The following is a 14,470-nucleotide window of genomic DNA, read 5'->3' as shown; positions in this document are numbered from 1 at the left end:
ATGATCGGTAAGTGAGAAAGTAATCTATAAAAAGTTATATCACTATTTAGCTTTACGCTATCTTCATTTTTATTACAATGAAATTAGGGTGCAATATTCATTGTATTTTTTTCTCTCTAATTATGCAATTTTGTTCCAATTCTGTCACTACGGCTGCCTTTAAAAGAGACTAAACTACTGCGGACGATATATTATAGTGCATCTCATTATTAAATGGACGGCAAATCCGACGACGAACGACTATACGCGCTTTCCAAGGCACGTAAAGTAGGTAGAACTGAGTTTCGTCCCATCGGATTATGAGAGTGAGAAAATGATGAGTGCACGTATACGTACAAACTTGAACACTATAATAATACATCTCTGTAACTAAAGTTGAGTAATCTATCTTGAGATCGAACGGTTCGTGAAATATAAGAATATTTACTGATCAATACTTCGGAACGATTAGTGCGGTTTTTTAAGTCGACTTCGTATCTCTAAGTACTTCAATGCACCGAGATATGAATCATTGTAATTACGTTGTTTTCGAACCATGTAAATATGTCAATTTGTAAAAACGCATTCAGTATGAAGATTTCTTTTTAATAATTTAAAAAATTAATTATAGCGCTCACGTTTTTGTTTTACGATTAGTTTTCTTAGTGGTTTTGCAACATTCTGTTTGCATTTATTTTGCAACACACTTTAATTTAATTTGCAATTGCTAGTTTTAGGGTTCCCTATCTAATAGAAAAAAGGAATCCTTATAATATATATATCCTTATAATACTGGTGGTAGCTACGGCTTTGTGCAAGCTCGTCTGGGTAGGTACCACCCACTCATCAGATATTCTACCGCCAAACAGCAATACTTGATATTGTTGTGTTCCGGTTTGAAGGATGAGTGAGCCAGTGTAATTACAGGCACAATGGACATAAAATCTTAGTTCCCAAGGTTGGTGGCGCATTGGCTATAAGCGATGGTTGACATTTCTTACAATGCCAATGTCTAAGGGCGTTTGGTGACCACTTACCATCAGATATATGGGCCACCTGATGGTAAGTGCTCGTCCACCTTCCTATTCTATAAAAAAAAAAAAATATCCCTAAGTTGTCTGTCTGCCTGTCCGCCCGTCAAGACCCTTTTCTGAAGTATGCGTATATAAAGTTGAAATTAATACCATATACTGAAGTCTGAATTCCCATGGAGCTGTGAAAAAACCTCTATATCTACACAATCATAAGATATGGTCGTTTATGTCGCATTTCCTATACTTTCGCTAAGGGAATCAAAACTTATAGGATACTTTCCGTTGACCTAGAATCATGAAATTTTGACATGAAGCAATATTTTGTAGCAAAATTTAGGAAAAATATTTTTTAAAAAAATTAAGGAGATTAATTTTTACGAAAACATCAAAGGAGAACCTATTAAAAGTTTAAATAACTTGGTAAATCTTTCAATGTTAAGTGGTGTTGTTTTCACGAAACCCTCGGTGCCCGAGTCCGACTCGACGGATTTTTTTTATTATTATTTTCCACTATATTATATTATACTATTTTATGTTCAGGTCAAATATTGCAACTGAGTTTTATTATCAGTTTTATTATTATTATATCCACTGAATAGATAAATAATCATCCGCCAATTGCAATGCTAGACGTAGGTTATACAGGCCTCTCCGCAGTGTGTCAAGCTCCTGAGGCTCCTAGGTTCTAGGTAATAGATAGACTGAATTGAAATTTTGTACCTATACTTTTGATGCTGGTGCAATGTAAACTAGGATACGTAATACTATTTTTCGTCCACGGCTTCTCCCACGTTTAAGGGGAGTGGAGCAGTTATAAGGTAAAAAAAAACCATGTCCTTCCTTGGCCTTCAAGCTTTCTTCGTACTCAATTTCATCAAAATCGGTTCAGGGATTTAGCCGTGTATAGTATAGTACAGATGAACAGACAGACAGAATTACCTCGCATTTATAATACTAGCACAGATTTAGTACATATTAAATAAAATTTTATTTATAAATAGTTATTGTTTAATTATTTTATATGAATACAGTACTAAATTATCTTGATTGGTTAAGCCCTCCGTGCGAAGCTAAGTCGAGGAGTTAGTGTAATTAATAAATGCGAGAGTTTGTTTCGAAAGAAAATCCTAGTTAACATCTAGGTATTTTAATGATTTCTAAATTCTTTTTCTTCTCAAAAAGGGTGCAAATATATAAGACTCTTATATGTATTGTAATCTCATTTATATGTAACGAGAAGTCGGACGACAATTTAAGTTTAACGAAAGGTCAAAATTAAAATCCCGGTTGACACCAATATGTTTTACGTGCTTAATTTGTGTCACATTCAGCTTGTACTGCGCGAAAAAAATCTTGTTTCTCTCGGGCTAGGATACCTTCTCAGGCGTTCGTTGGTAAACTCGGCAGAGTTTCTTTACAATCGGCTTAGGAACGCGTAGAGGACAGAGATACAAACATCAATTTTTTTTATATGTATGTCGCGGATTCAAATCGATTGCCATCTAAACATAAAATAGATAGTCTACCGCAAAACACCAGTACTTGGTATTGTTGTGTTCCGGTTTGAAGGGTGAGTGAGCCAGTGCACAAGCACAACGGATAACATCTTAGTTCCCAAGGATGGTGGCGCATTGACGATGTAAGCGATGGTTAACATTCATCAGGCGGCCCATATGCTCGTCCGCATACCTATTCTATAAAAAAAGGTCGCCCTTGTTGTCCAACACGATGATTTTTTTAAATCAGTCAGTGCGCACGTCCGGCGCTGCACCGTTATATATACACCATTATATTTTATATTTCCATCCGTCGGCTGTATAATAAAATTGGTACTCGGCTTATATTTTCACAATTTGGCGTCTGACAACCAACAACCCATAATATATCAATCTCGTTGTGTGGTGTTGCTATTCTAATAAAATAAATGACATCTTTTTTTTTATAGAATAGGAAGGTGGACGAGTATATGGGCCACCTGATGGTAAGTGGTCACCAAACGCCCTTAGACATTGGCATTGTAAGAAATGTCAACCATCGCTTATAGCCAATGCGCCACCAACCTTGGGAACTAAGATTTTATGTCCCTTGTGCCTGTAATTACACTGTATACTCGTATACCCGCTTAAATTTATTATCTCTAACATGTATGTATAAAATTATCTGTATGATGAAAGCTTTAAAATATTCTGTAGTGCCTTTATATTATTATCTTATCTAATATGAGTACTTTATTAATATCTATCGATCTATACATATGTGTTTAAACTTTAATAATTGTAAAAAAATGTCATGTCTGTCTAATCAATTTAAAAAAAATCGCAACAATGTAGAACGCTAAGATTATTTTTATTATTGTTCGTTGACTAGCAAATAGACCACTGCTGTTAAGTGATCACCACAGCTCATAGAAATATTAACATTCCCTTAGACCGTCAATGCGCCATCAAACTTAGTAAATAGGATGTTAGATCCCTTGTGCCTGTAGTTAAACTTGCTCAAGCCGAGACACAGCTAATTAGAGCTATTTGTTGGTATTGTACGGATGAGTGGGCACCACCTACACAGACGGGCTTGCACAGCGCCAAGTAAAAGTTTAAAATATGTAGAATATTATAACATGTACAAAGTGACGTATGACGTCAGTAATATATAATAATACTAACAGTAACAGCCTGTTAATGTCCCACTGCTGGGCTAAGGCCTCCTCTCCCTTTTGAGGAGAAGGTTTGGAGCTTATTCCACCACGCTGCTCCAATGCGGGTTGGTAGAATACACATGTGGCAGAATTTCAATTAAATTAGACACATGCAGGTTTCCTCACGATGTTTTCCTTCACCGTTAAGCACGAGATGAATTATAAACACAAATTAAGCACATGAAAATTCAGTGGTGCTTGCCCGGGTTTGAACCCACGACCATCGGTTAAGATTCACGCGTTCTTACCACTAGGCCATCTCGGCTTTAATAATACTAATATGTTATGTAAATATAATATTAATAGCAATGAATTATATAGCAGACGAGACTTACACACATGACGCATGACGGATCGTCGTGCCGTCAGCCGCCACGAACTGGTCTCACCCACAATACACGATTTTTTTTTCACATAATAAGTAAGCGCTTGACCGTTGACTTGCCTGATCTTAAGCATAGTCACGGTGTAGAGTGTAGCGCGCCTGCTCTGAAGGAACCCGTTTACCCTGGATTTAAAGACACCAACGAATATTTCACAACAAAAATCACCGCAACACAAATGCAAGTGAGATTCTATCATTGGGTTACGGATCGATAGTTACTCCACTGTAACGGCACACTCGGTGCTTCCACAGGCGCCATTAAAAGGAAACGATTATTTTAATGGCATTATCACACTCTCAGTAATGTATTACGCCTTTACTTATAAACATAGCTTAGTGGATGTTCAGTTAAAGCCTAATTGGTCTCTTTCTATCGTCATTGATTTGACATTTGAAAGAAGAAGACACAGGATTGTTTATCTAATCACCCGCTAAACAGCGTTCATAAATTATAAAAAAGGTAGTTTTTACGACTGTGTTTATGTGACTGGTACGGCTTTGTGCAATCCTGTCTAGGCATCTAGGTAACTTGCCAGATATCCTACCGCTGATTTTACACTATATTTATGCTATCCAATTTATAATAATAATACATTTAAAACAAATCAAGACTTACAGTTAAAATAAAGTAGAACAATATTTGTTACAATAGGCGTCTGTGTCGCTAAAGAACGATCTATTTCAGACAATCTTAGAGCATAGGAAACTAGAGACGGCGTTAATGGGCAAGTTTTACAAAATATATATACGTACTTATATACTTTCATACAGACATGGTGTTGTTTTAAATTAAGACAGTATAGACCAATCCGTAATTATAGAAGTTATATATTGATTCAATACTGGCTACCTTTTTTTTGTAGTCTAAGTGGCTACCCGTTTCGGCTTCGCGCAAGTAGAATAACGGTCTACATGAAACGTTTATATTTAAGGGTGGACAATCAAACATACATTTTTATTTATTAAAAAGAATAAGACGAAGGTATAACTATGTATTTTGACACATAGAGATTGTAGATGTCGATTGTAGATGTTTGAAATTTCATACGTATAAAAGTTCGATTTGTCACCTGATCAATAATTGACGAATTGTGTTAAATATTTTAGACATAAGCGAAATTCGAAAAAGCTTTGTAAATTCTCGAATGCACGCTGTCGTCATGGATTCGAAGTTTGCTTTAAATCAACCCGGGAAGGTACCCCGGCCGATGACCACTGACAGCCACGTACCGCACCGAGACTCTTCCAACGGAGCGTGTCAGACTGTGACAGTCTTGAGATTTGTAGCCATTTTGTGCCAAAATGCAAAGTGATGAGAGCGAACCGCTGCCGGAACGGTTCTCGCACTGAATTTTTGCAGTCACAGACTCGCAGCGGATCTGACGCATCGCTAAGAACTGGTCTGCGATTCCACCGACGATAATCTGCTCACGGTATGTCGGTGGTTGGCGTCAGTCCGTAATACTACAAACAGTGCGAAGCCTCGTTTAGACAGAAAATTTTAAGCTCTAACTTATAAGTAAGAGTACGTTCATCGCATTGGTGTTAAAATAATAATTATCTGTATTTATTTTGAATCATATATTCATTTTATAAATTAAAGATACATATATATTTTATTAATTTATTAAATTTTAGTGTATATATGAATATTTACCATTTATATATGTATATAATATATAAAATTACGTTACAATACTTAATAACTCTGACTTTTACAACTTGTTCAAACTTTTCCAGAAATTTCTAGAAACTTCCCGACACTTCTGGTTGTTTAAATATTAAATGCTATAAATAAATAAGTAGACGATGCTACTTCGCGTATATGAATGATGAATGAGAATAAAACGATTGCCGCTTATATACCTATCCGTTTATTTATATACCGTATGGTTCACATTACGCTCGCTCCCTAACTATTCGCTTTCGACTAAAATACTATTTTGTGTTAGAAATACTTATTTATGTACTTCACTTTACATATTTAATAATTACATATTTCTATATTGTATTTGATTTAATAAAAATATAATCGGTTTCAGAACGTCATTGATATTGTTTGAAGAAAAAAAAGAGAACTGAACGGCTGTCATTGAATTAACAATATATGATATTTTGTTTTAATTAAATTTAAAATATCTCGTAAGTTTATTACAGTAAATATATTAAAATTATCTTATAGTAAATTTTATTACTTCTACTGGTATGTTTATTAATTTTAAATGCGAAAGTGAGTTTGTTTGTTACACTTTACCGTCTTAAACTACTCAATCAACATGAAATTTTGTTTACACATTGTCAGGGAAACATAACAACTGTAAACTCTCTTCCCAAGCGGACAAAGTCGTGGGTGGTAAATAGTGTAAAATAGTTTACACGTTTAGTAATATTTGAATGTTTTATGAATGGAATTTATAATAAGTAGTATTATTCTTATTTAGTATATAGAATATCGTCTAATTTTTACCATGACAGGTATTTTTTACTAAATCAGAATAACGATTTTTCAGAATTAGTCTGCCAGTGGTCTACATCAGGACCCTTAGATATTTTCGTTTCCTAGTAAGGTGACAATTTAAAAACTCCATGTTCAATCCTTAGTGTAAATATTAAGGTCGTGTGCGTTATCTGTGGGCGTTAGCCAGACTGAAAAAATAAACTCTTTGTTTGTATGAAAAAAATATTTATTTGACGGCTTCATTACTAATTAAGTCTTAAAATAATCAGTTTCTAAGGCGATGGCGATTATAATCGCTGTGAAAATTAAAATTTTAAAAATATTCTTTTTTGTCCAATGACCATAGATACAACATACAAATTTATACTAATGTTATAAAGAGGTAAAGTTTGTGAGGTTGTACCACTGGATCTACCGAACCGATTTTAATTATTTTACCAATAGAAAGCCACATTATTTGTTATTTGTCATAGAATATATATAAACCCATCCAAATGAGATGAATTTCGTAGTAGTTGAATTTCCGACTTACTGTCGGAGAAAAAACGGTCGAACAAAAACGTTTTTCACGAGCGCCGCCTTTACGCTGAGAGATATATAATTGAGTTCTAGAGAAAAGTTATAGAGCTTGATAACGTCCACAAAAAAGTCAGTGAATGTACATGTCTACCTCTTATATTTAAGTCATAAAAAGTAGTTTTCATATAAAAAAAAATTAAATCATTAGGTCATATCATCAAGAATTATGAAATATTATCAAAATTATTATATACTATACTTATCGTCTCAAGTGTTTAAAACAAAATACTTTTCCCTTTTACTGCATATAATTTGACGAATGGTTAAAGAGATAATACGACATAGGTATGAAACTGCGACCGTGTCATTATCTATTCGGTGATATTTCTATTAAACGGTTTTTTTCATATACAACACGTCAATTTATTTAGAAATAAATTGATTTATCACCAAGGAAATTTTATTTAGATAAAATTGGTTTTTCGGTATGTTAATTGGTTGCATAGTTGAAGAGATAATTTAAAATATCAAGTACGCGAGACAATTTTATTAATGTTCGGCCAACGCGACTTTTGGCTGTCAGGAAATAAATCACAGCACTCAATATCAACCGAACCACAATCATAATTTCATCACAAGTAAAAAAATTTACCGCCCGACGAAGTGGGCATGGGGACCGTGCCACGGGTCAGCTAGTGTTAGATATATTTGTATGATATATTACTTATACATTTGTATATGTAATAAACACAAGTAATAGTTTTATTATTTGTTAATTTTAATATCTTTAATATAATAAACTTATGAGATCTTAATAAATTTAATTAAAACAAAATATTGTTAATTCGATGACAGTCGTTCAGTTCTCCTTTTTAAAATAATAAAAGCGCGGGAAAACTTTTTTTATCTATATTACCAAGCAATACCAATGACGTTCTAAAACCGATTATACTTTTATTAAATCGGATACAATATAAAAATATGTAATTATTAAATATATTAATTAAAGAACATAAATATGTATTTCTAACACCTTGAACTGTACAAATGTACTTGTGTGTATTATAAATATTACCACATGAAGTCAGTAGTGATTGTACAGATGTTCGGTGATCTTAATATAAGATAGAGTAATGTATTCATAGGGCCATTTCGGCTCTTGAACTTGGATTGACAGTGCACAAAAACCTTAGTCATATTCCCTAGCTAACAAGGCTGGTTATCACCCAGGTAATAATAATCGCAGCTTCGTAGGGGTATTGATTCATAGCAATCATTCCATATTTTCTCAATTGAATCAAGTTGTAATTATTTCGAAATATATATATCGATAACTTAGTTATTGCATTTGCATTTTATTTATATTGTGAAAATATTACATTAAAACTATTGCACTTATGTATCAGAAATTAAACGAAGTATTATATAAAACACGTTCCAATTAATAATAAATTTTAAGAGTTTAGTTAGAACGCGTAAATTGACCAAAGATTCACGGGTTCAAATCTGGGCAAGCACCACTGAATTTTCATTTGAAAATCTGCATGTTTCGAACGGGAATCTGATCTACCTACATATTTATCCACCAACCTAAATTGAAGCACAGTTTCCACCATGCTCCTCAAGAGGCCTTAGAGGGACATTTACATGACGTAAATTTACTTTAAAAGTTTAACATATTATTTAAAAAAAACAATATTAGTCATGCTAATTTTAATAAATTATTGTTTATTCCATTGAAAATACGACATTTAAACAAATTTCACGACATAACAAAAAAAAATAATGTTATGTAAATTTTCACATTAACATACATTCGCATTTACTTATAAACCTTACTTAGCAGCTGTTTAGTTAAACACTGATTTCGCTCTATTTTCTGTCTATATTAAAAATATTTACGACGTTGAATGCCTTAAAGATTTTAATAAAAAAAAATATGATGTGGTTTTTTTTTATTTGTTACCAACCGTGCTAAGGTCGACAAATATCCAGCCTTCTATTAAAAGAATAAACATCCTACACGTGGTGAGTTTTCACTACACGTGATAAGGAACCGATGAAATAATTCCCGACCTTCCTCATACCCCACACCGCGTTCCCCGCACCGCGCACAATCAATAACACACCTTCAGGATGTGTAAACTCTCAATGCACCAAATCTCTTTGGAGTTTTTATATATATATATATATTTACAAAATAATTTAATACAGAACAATTTAAGTTTTTAATAAGAAATCATACATATTTTTTGGCAAATACAAATTGCGATGAGTTGCTATTATGAAATATAAATTATATTAAATGTCGAATATGTTATGAATATTGAATTAAGCATGAATCATTTTAAAAAAAAATGTTGTTTATACATTTTTTCTTTACGTTATAATTTACATTTAACAATGAGCGATAAATAATTCTAATAAACTAAAATAATATATATAAAGATAAATACTACAACCTTCTTTCATATATTCACGATATGAAACAACACTGGCCATACACAAGACTTATTTTTCTTAAGAACCCGAGTTTTCATCCGAAAATGAAATTCAAAACGCGAGCGAACATTCGCGTCGGGCGTGCTACACTGACTGCCGACATCAAAGAAGGGATAGAGATGTAACGAAAGCGTTTCCTACATATTATCGATATTTTAAGGTAACATTTAAAAATCGAACATGGGACATGACGTAACTTACTCACTAAAAAAACTAATAGAATTAACTATGTTTTATCGTAAAATATAACGTTTATTATCGTAAAATACAACGTTTATTATTAAAATTATTATGAGCTTGAACTTGTGTCAGGCGACGTTATTAAAGTTACATATTTATTTTACGATATAAGTGATCCATTAGTGTCATTTGGGTGATAATACCTGTAATTATATTAAGATAACGTAACCTTAAGCATAATTAACTCCGATAATTCGCCATTACTGTGTTCTAGATGTGCCCGCTTGAAAGTGCAAATATTATTAACCAAATTTATGTAAATATATTTTTTAAGCAGTTTATATATCGTAAGAGTAAAAAACTAACAGCCTGCGAATGTCCCACAGCTGGGCTAAGGCCTCCTCTCCTTTATTGAGGAGAGCGTTTATAGCTTATTCCACCACGCAGCTCCAATGCGGGTTTATGTTATCAATCAATTCTATATATTTTATAATAATTATCGAATCATTACAGTTCCCTAAATGTAACTGATTTACATGTATACTATTATGATAAAGACTGTATAAAAATCTTACGTTTCTAAGATATCTTAAATAAAATCTTAAATATAATAAAATCATACTTTATAGTTTTAAATTTCTACAATACTAATTTTTTGTTCTTTTATAATATTTTTCAATTACAAAAATAAAAAAAAATTTATAAGTATAATATAAAAATAAAAACCTTAAAAAATTGTATACAAGGGTGAAATTATAAAAGAACATCACTATTTTCAATGACGTCACGTCTGATTCAAGCTGGGGTTGAGCGAATGGGCATGCGCGGAAACCCTCCGCCATTTCTTTTTTTTTCGGTCACACTCGTTCAAACCCGTTCATTTTCGCACAAAGTAGACGCAAATTCTTTCACAGTATTAATATAACTAGAAAAAACTATAAGTTATAGATTATAAATAGTGGTATTAATGAATGGGAATACTTCAAGATACCTTTGCCTGGGTCTTGTTAGCTTTTTCATGACGAAAGTTATGCAACTGAAAATCAATAGACATAGTTATGTAATAGTCGAGGAATGCCAGACATTGGCTGTACAAAGCAATCCAGTTGCACCTTTTTAAGCCTGATTATGATTTTTGTATTCTTAAAGTCGTAGTTTAGTAATCTGCGTCTATTTTAAAACCGAGTTTATAAGTTGTAATCCAAATAATTTTATTATTTACTTGGTGGTAGGGCTTTGTGCAAGCCCGTCTGTGTAGGTACCATCTAGTCATCATTTATTCTACGACAGCAATGCTTAGTATAGTTGTTTCGGTTTGATGTGTGAGTGAGCCAGTGTAACAGCCACTAGGGATATAACATCTTAGTTCCCAAAAATTGTGTCCCATTGGTGATGTAATAAATGGTTAATTTTTCTTTCAGTTGTCTATGGGCGGTGGCGAGCACTTACCGTCAAGGGCCCATTTGCCAGTCCGCCTTTTTAAAATAAAATAATGTTAAAAGTACACATATAATAAATCTTGTTTAAATTAAATAAAAAGAAAAATCTCTCACTTAAGGGTGTATTTCTCATTTCATGCAAAATTAACGAACTGACGCGCTCCAAAGAGACTAAGCATATTTTTATATTTGTTTTCGGTATATTTGCCATCAAAATTAAATTAAACAAGTATAAAATAAGCGTAGGGCGCCCTCCAGCCAGGTGGACCGACGACCTTAAGAAGGTGGCGGGCACCAACTGGATGCGGAAGGCGGAGGACAGGGAGCTTTGGCGCACCTTGGGAGAGGCCTATGTTCAGCAGTGGACAACGATTGGCTGTTGATTGATTGATTGAAGTATAAAATTAAAAATTTAAATAAACCCTGACAAAAAAAGGAACTCTAAAAAGTCAAAATAGTTTATTTTCTCTTTAACTGTATTACAAGTAGGTATGTTGTAATAGCCGAGATGGCCTAGTGGTAAGAACGCGTGAATCTTAACCGATGATCGTGGGTTCAAACCCGGGCAAGCACCACTGAATTTTCATGTGCTTAATTTGTGATTATAATTCATCTCGTGTTTTACGGTGAAGGAAAACATCGTGAGGAAACCTGCATGTGTCTAATTTCACTGAAATTCTGCCACATGTGAATTCTACCAACCCGCATTGGAGCAGCGTGGTGGAATAAGCTCCAAACCTTCTCCTCAAAAAGAGGAGAGGAGGCCTTTAGCCCAGCAGTGGGACATTCACAGGCTGTTACGGTTACGGCATGTTGTAATATTTTAATAGAAGCGCGCCGTCGCGTCGGCAGACCGCAATTACATATCAATCGGACCTGTGAAGGTTGGTAAACCTTTTGTCAAGTAGGAAATGAGCTGATGATCTCCAAACGTCTGAACAGATCTTCGTGTTTAGCTAAGAACCATCTCGACCACATCAGATTTCAAACAGAGAGAATCGCAACAAAATCGTTTATTCGTTTCTTAGCTATGATGCCACAGACACACTGATACACTCGTTAAGCTTATAACACACCTCTTTTTAGGTAAGTGGTAACAATAACCAGCTATAGCTTAGTCGAAACACAGCACTGGTTATCAGCTGGTCCAAATTAATAAAAATTCTAATTATTAAATTTTATACCTAAATATAATCAGTGCGAGCATCTTTTCCTTCATGAATAATGAGACAATAAATAACATAATAATATGACGCTTTATTATGTATTATGTTAAGTTTATTGTTCCGCTTAAGTACATGTTGAGGAATAAGTATAGTAACAGCCTGTGAATGTCCCACTGCTGGGCTAAGGCCTCCTCTCCCTTTTGAGGAAAAGTTTTGGAGCTTATTCCAGCACGCTGCTAAAATGCGGGTTGGTAGAATGCACATTTGGCATAATTTCAATGAAATTAGACACATGCAAGTTTCCTCAGAATGTTTTCTTTCACCGCACGAGATGAATTATAAACACAAATTAAGCACATGAGACTTCAGTGGTTCTTGCCCGGGCTTGAACCCACGATCGTTATTTACGCGTTCTAACCACTAGGCCATCTCGGCTTTTTAGAAATAATTAGATTATAAATTATTTATAATATCCTGGGACATTTTTCACACACGGCCATCTGATCCCAAATTAAGCTTGTACAGAGCTTGGTACCATGGAAACCAGACAACTGATATACTACATATACTATTATTCTTTTCTAAATACATACTTATATAAATAATTACACCCAGACTCAGGACAAACAGACATGTTCATGCACACAAATATCTGTCCTGGGTGGGAATCGAACCCACAACCTTCGGCGTAAAAGCCAAGCATCCACCAACTGGCTCGTAAAATTGTAAGAAATAAATTAGCCGCTCTTGTTGTCTCTATAGCCCGCTACGACTAGCCTCACTTGTATCCGGAGATTTTCACAAATATTGTTGAGTTTTTAAAATGTGAGGGTCGTCAATGCATAGTTCGCTTGCAAGTGAAGAGTTGGGTGCAGCTCGTGATACTGGAGTGTTGTTGCCCTCTGCACGAAAGAGTCAACTAGGAATAATACTATTAAAAAAAAAAGTTTACGATCCATGTTTACGTTCAGAAACATAATATACTTTTGCGCAAAAACAAATATTGTTTCCAAATGGATATGTTTGACTTAAATAACAAAATCAACCCGAATAAATGAAGTTCACTGAGATACACCTTCGCAGTGCGCACACTTCTATATCTATCAATCATTGACAAGTAAAAAAGGTGTTTCTTACAAAATATAATTTAAGACGAAATTTTAAGCTAGGTATTATTCGTATTACGCATTTCCTTCAGATGTACCAACTAGAGAACAAAAGGTGAATAAATTGATAGAAACCAGTGGACTACTAAAAGCGTACACGTGCGTTAAAATAAAACTCTTTTTTTTAATAATCAAATTGAATAATATTTATTTTTAAATTGTATTTTTTTTTTCTTAATACAAAATACTTTTAGCAATTAAGAATTAAAAAAATATGTTTTAAGTATGCAAATTAAATCATATTACATTTTTCTTTTTTAAACTACTTTGTATGATAAATAGTAAATTAAATATGTTATGCATAATCTCGTGTTCTCTTTCAAATTTTAAAAATAATAATATTTAATTAATACTATTTTTTTTTAATTTGAAGGATAAGATCAGAAATGACATTATCTGGAAAAGAACCGGAGTCACCAACATAGCTTGCAAAATTAGCAGGCTGAAGTGGCAGTGGGCTGGTCACGTATGTCGTAGGACCGATGGTCGTTGGAGCAGACGAGTCCTAGGGTGGATACCGCGGATCGGCAAACGCAGCATAGGGCGCCCTCTATCCAGGTGGACCGATGACCTTAAGAAGGTGGTGGGCACTAACTGGATGCGAAAGGCGGAGGATCGGGAGCTTTGGCCCACCTTGGGAGAGGCCTATGTCCAGCAGTGGATTACGAAAGGCTGTTGATTGATTGATTGATATTTTTTTTTATGTGTTGAATGTTTTTTTTAATTTTATGCTATTTTACATGAAGATCAATTTAGTTTTACCTAAGGTAACTCGACAGCTGTACTTTTTTTTTTTTTATAGAATAGGAAGGTGGACGAGCATGTGGGCCACCTGATGGTAAGTGGTCACCAAACGCCCTTAGACATTGGCATTGTAAGAAATGTCAACCATCGCTTATAGCCAATGCGCCACCAACCTTGGGAACTAAGATTTTATGTCCCTTGTG

General features: G+C 34.0%; 1 protein-coding gene across 3 annotated transcripts in view; it reads right to left on the bottom strand.

Moving 5' to 3' along the window:
- The window catches only part of LOC126777043 (sodium- and chloride-dependent transporter XTRP3A), a 42,084-nt gene extending 32,427 nt beyond the window's left edge, over window positions 1-9,657 (bottom strand). For all 3 annotated transcript variants that reach the window (XM_050499891.1, XM_050499890.1, XM_050499892.1), the window contains exon 1: window positions 9,533-9,657. The gene's annotated coding sequence lies outside the window, so the exon portion shown is untranslated. The remainder of the gene's footprint in view (window positions 1-9,532) is intronic.
- Window positions 9,658-14,470: the final 4,813 nt, after the last annotated feature.

Source organism: Nymphalis io, chromosome 22, assembly GCF_905147045.1.
Source record: "Nymphalis io chromosome 22, ilAglIoxx1.1, whole genome shotgun sequence".
NCBI lineage: Eukaryota > Metazoa > Arthropoda > Insecta > Lepidoptera > Nymphalidae > Nymphalis > Nymphalis io.
The sequence above is the reverse complement of the archived record's forward strand: the minus strand, read 5'-3'. Positions and strand labels throughout refer to the sequence as shown.